Source organism: Schistocerca gregaria, unplaced genomic scaffold, assembly GCF_023897955.1.
Source record: "Schistocerca gregaria isolate iqSchGreg1 unplaced genomic scaffold, iqSchGreg1.2 ptg001298l, whole genome shotgun sequence".
NCBI lineage: Eukaryota > Metazoa > Arthropoda > Insecta > Orthoptera > Acrididae > Schistocerca > Schistocerca gregaria.
The window spans coordinates 62,501-67,500 of NW_026062610.1; the positions used below are offsets into that span (position 1 = coordinate 62,501).

At 55.4% G+C, this 5,000-nt stretch overlaps 2 non-coding genes and 1 pseudogene across 2 annotated transcripts; all 3 read left to right on the forward strand.

Moving 5' to 3' along the window:
* Positions 1–2,219: 2,219 nt before the first annotated feature.
* On the forward strand, positions 2,220–4,112 carry LOC126330471 (small subunit ribosomal RNA). The gene has a single exon (XR_007562924.1). It is a non-coding gene; the product is annotated as a small subunit ribosomal RNA (ribosomal RNA).
* A 355-nt stretch (positions 4,113–4,467) lies between these two features.
* LOC126330468 (5.8S ribosomal RNA) lies at positions 4,468–4,622 on the forward strand. The gene has a single exon (XR_007562922.1). It is a non-coding gene; the product is annotated as a 5.8S ribosomal RNA (ribosomal RNA).
* A 188-nt stretch (positions 4,623–4,810) lies between these two features.
* Positions 4,811–5,000, forward strand: part of LOC126330485 (large subunit ribosomal RNA) — a 5,062-nt pseudogene continuing 4,872 nt past the window's right edge.

A 5,000-nucleotide genomic window follows, 5' to 3' on the forward strand; every position in this document is an offset into this window, starting at 1 on the left:
ACCTTAACCTAAGTTACACTGCACCTTAACCTAAGTTACACTGCACCTTAACCTAACTTACACTGCACCTTAACCTAACTTACACTGCACCTTAACCTAACTTACACTGCACCTTAACCTAACTTACACTGCACCTTAACCTAACTTACACTGCACCTTAACCTAACTTACACTGCACCTTAACCTAACTTACACTGCACCTTAACCTAACTTACACTGCACCTTAACCTAACTTACACTGCACCTTAACCTAACTTACACTGCACCTTAACCTAACTTACACTGCACCTTAACCTAACTTACACTGCACCTTAACCTAACTTACACTGCACCTTAACCTAACTTACACTGCACCTTAACCTAACTTACACTGCACCTTAACTGTCACATGTAACGTCACAGGAATGTAGCTTTGCCTAACAGCAACCCTCTGAACATAGTTCACTGCTTGGATCCTCTGGTGTCATGTGTATTTCTTGATGCCATGGTGCGTACCCTCACATAAAGGTCTTTCGAGTGTTGCGTACTTTCTACACAGTCCCGCTAACCACTGGAAGGGTGTACCGCTACAGAACGAATATCGCCCTCCCCTCCTGCCCTTCCAAGCTGGTCGGTCAGGCGTTTGTTTGTGAAATGAGCCTTGCAGCTGTTCAGTTGCATTCGGTTGTCGATGCAGTCAGTGTACGTTGTGGTACGGCCTGTGTGGACTGTCCGCTGATGTACGCGTAACCCACACTGATCATCCGTCGTTACGTACTGAGTGACATAATGTGGCACATGCTTGACCGTACACCGGCTGCGCCCTACAATGGCGAATCATAAGGGCCATATGTTGTGCACGATGCTACTTGTCTCGTCTCCCCATTACAGCGAGATTGCACTGTTGTACGCCGTACAGACATGTGGTAAGTAGGTACGGACGAAAGTATTGCATGTTGGCCCCCCCCCCCCCTCCTCCCTCTGCCGGGAATCAGCGTGAGCCGTCTGTTGATGTAGCGACGAGGGTTTTCCTATTTAATCGTATTGCCCCACACAACATGATAGCACGGTGGACCGCGTTCCACATCTGCGACATGCTACAGAGGCCGGTTGACAGTCGACCGCGCAAGGGACATTGCACACGTGCGCGGACCATCTTCCACGTGTTCTCTCGTGTACATGCCGCAGTGTGTATGTGGGCTGATGTAGCGTGTCGTGACACATAACATGCAGGCATGCCAGAATCGTAGATTTCGCAAATGTAGATTGACGTATACGTTTGCTGCCAAAGATCCGCAAATGAACTGGAAATCAGTTGTTGAGCGGTTGTTCGCGCTGCAGGTGCATCGGTGATAGCGACGATCGGTACATCTGTGAACCGGTTGTTTCGGCGGTACCCGCCATGCCCCCGAACCTGAGTTGGCCATGTGGGTATGAAGCGATACGAGGCTGTGGCTTGGCGGGACAGTCCCCGGCCGGTGAGGGGGGGCCGCCCGGCGTGCTGGCCGCGCGCTGCGTGAGCGCACGCACTACAGCCGGCTGGTGGGGGGCGCCCAGTGGCAGGAGCGCCGGCCGACGGGCCCGGCTGGCGTCCCAGCTATGCGCCGGCGCACCCTGCGCGCGGCGCCAGGCGGCCAAAGTGGGTTCTGTCGAGCCCGGTGCGAAGCGCGGTGGACATCTGCAGTGTGCTGGTCCGATTGCGGACTGTGTGCGTTGAGGATGCGCCGCCGCCCGGCACTCGGCGTCGCGACGCCGTCTGCTGCTCGGTCGCCCCCAGCGGTTCTCGCAGGTGGTTTGTATCGCAGCTCTGCGGACGTGTTGGCGCGTGCGCTGTGCTGGGAGAGTTCGCTTCTGCACCCAAGTGGGGCTTTGCCCTTCTGTGGCGCTGGCGTTGGAGCTGCCGGTCACCGTAGGTGGCGCGTGTTGTTTCCCGCCGGCAATGCCACGACAGCACGCTCCCGGGCCTCTGTCGGCAGCGGCAAGCTCAGTTGGGAGCACGGGTGTTCGCACTGAAAGCGTCTACTCGCCTATCTCCGGGCGATTGCGCCTCTCTCGAACCCGACCAAGTACTTAGGACGGCGCTGCGCGCCGCCGGGACCTGAGAGGGTTTCGAGGTGTATCGTGCAGGGGAGCTCAGCCTCCTCCTGTTTGCAGAATAATTGAGCGGACGCTTGCGTGTTCGCGCGGGCCCTCGGGACACACTCCCGGGCGGCCGGCTGCTCAGCTCTCGTTGACGCAGCTCCCTGGTTGATCCTGCCAGTAGTCATATGCTTGTCTCAAAGATTAAGCCATGCATGTCTCAGTACAAGCCGCATTAAGGTGAAACCGCGAATGGCTCATTAAATCAGTTATGGTTCCTTAGATCGTACCCACGTTACTTGGATAACTGTGGTAATTCTAGAGCTAATACATGCAAACAGAGTCCCGACCAGAGATGGAAGGGACGCTTTTATTAGATCAAAACCAATCGGATTGGCTCGTCTGGTCCGTTTGCCTTGGTGACTCTGAATAACTTTGGGCTGATCGCACGGTCCTCGTACCGGCGACGCATCTTTCAAATGTCTGCCTTATCAACTGTCGATGGTAGGTTCTGCGCCTACCATGGTTGTAACGGGTAACGGGGAATCAGGGTTCGATTCCGGAGAGGGAGCCTGAGAAACGGCTACCACATCCAAGGAAGGCAGCAGGCGCGCAAATTACCCACTCCCGGCACGGGGAGGTAGTGACGAAAAATAACGATACGGGACTCATCCGAGGCCCCGTAATCGGAATGAGTACACTTTAAATCCTTTAACGAGTATCTATTGGAGGGCAAGTCTGGTGCCAGCAGCCGCGGTAATTCCAGCTCCAATAGCGTATATTAAAGTTGTTGCGGTTAAAAAGCTCGTAGTTGGATTTGTGTCCCACGCTGTTGGTTCACCGCCCGTCGGTGTTTAACTGGCATGTATCGTGGGACGTCCTGCCGGTGGGGCGAGCCGAAGGCGTGCTTGCGCGTCCCGAGGCGGACCCCGTTGAAATCCTACCAGGGTGCTCTTAGTTGAGTGTCTCGGTGGGCCGGCACGTTTACTTTGAACAAATTAGAGTGCTTAAAGCAGGCAAGCCCGCCTGAATACTGTGTGCATGGAATAATGGAATAGGACCTCGGTTCTATTTTGTTGGTTTTCGGAACCCGAGGTAATGATTAATAGGGACAGGCGGGGGCATTCGTATTGCGACGTTAGAGGTGAAATTCTTGGATCGTCGCAAGACGAACAGAAGCGAAAGCATTTGCCAAGTATGTTTTCATTAATCAAGAACGAAAGTTAGAGGTTCGAAGGCGATCAGATACCGCCCTAGTTCTAACCATAAACGATGCCAGCCAGCGATCCGCCGCAGTTCCTCCGATGACTCGGCGGGCAGCCTCCGGGAAACCAAAGCTTTTGGGTTCCGGGGGAAGTATGGTTGCAAAGCTGAAACTTAAAGGAATTGACGGAAGGGCACCACCAGGAGTGGAGCCTGCGGCTTAATTTGACTCAACACGGGAAACCTCACCAGGCCCGGACACCGGAAGGATTGACAGATTGATAGCTCTTTCTTGATTCGGTGGGTGGTGGTGCATGGCCGTTCTTAGTTGGTGGAGCGATTTGTCTGGTTAATTCCGATAACGAACGAGACTCTAGCCTGCTAACTAGTCGCGTGACATCCTTCGTGCTGTCAGCGATTACTTTTCTTCTTAGAGGGACAGGCGGCTTCTAGCCGCACGAGATTGAGCAATAACAGGTCTGTGATGCCCTTAGATGTTCTGGGCCGCACGCGCGCTACACTGAAGGAATCAGCGTGTCTTCCTAGGCCGAAAGGTCGGGGTAACCCGCTGAACCTCCTTCGTGCTAGGGATTGGGGCTTGCAATTGTTCCCCATGAACGAGGAATTCCCAGTAAGCGCGAGTCATAAGCTCGCGTTGATTACGTCCCTGCCCTTTGTACACACCGCCCGTCGCTACTACCGATTGAATGATTTAGTGAGGTCTTCGGACTGGTACGCGGCATCGACTCTGTCGTTGCCGATGCTACCGGAAAGATGACCAAACTTGATCATTTAGAGGAAGTAAAAGTCGTAACAAGGTTTCCGTAGGTGAACCTGCGGAAGGATCATTACCGACTAGACTGCATGTCTTTCGATGTGCGTGTCGTGTCGCGCAACACGCTACCTGTACGGCAGTAGCCGTGCGCCGCGTGCGGAACCACGCGTGCCTCTCAAAACTAGCGCAAGTGTTGTTGTGTGGTACGAGCGCTGAAGCTCTGGAGCGGCTGGCCTGCGGCACCTGGCGCCTGGCGCCGGTTTTGAATGACTTTCGCCCGAGTGCCTGTCCGCTCCGGTGTGGAGCCGTACGACGCCCATCGGCCGTCAGGCCGTTGGACACAAAGTAATGGAACAGGGGCCGTCAAACGCCTCAGTCCCGCCTCTGCAACTGTCTTGAAAGAGACGGTGGAGAACTGAAAAGATAAAGATCACCCAGGACGGTGGATCACTCGGCTCGTGGGTCGATGAAGAACGCAGCAAATTGCGCGTCGACATGTGAACTGCAGGACACATGAACATCGACGTTTCGAACGCACATTGCGGTCCATGGATTCCGTTCCCGGGCCACGTCTGGCTGAGGGTCGGCTACGTATACTGAAGCGCGCGGCGTTTGTCCCGCTTCGGGCGCCTGGGAGTGTCGTGGTCGCCTGTGTGGCCGGCCGCGTCTCCTTAAACGTGCGATGCGCGCCCGTCGCCTGGCGGTTCGCATACCGGTGCTTTCTCGGTAGCGTGCACAGCCGGCTGGCGGTGTGGCGTGCGACACCTCGTACAACGACCTCAGAGCAGGCGAGACTACCCGCTGAATTTAAGCATATTACTAAGCGGAGGAAAAGAAACTAACAAGGATTCCCCCAGTAGCGGCGAGCGAACAGGGAAGAGTCCAGCACCGAACCCCGCAGGCTGCCGCCTGTCGTGGCATGTGGTGTTCGGGAGGGTCCACTACCCCGACGCCTCGCGCCGAG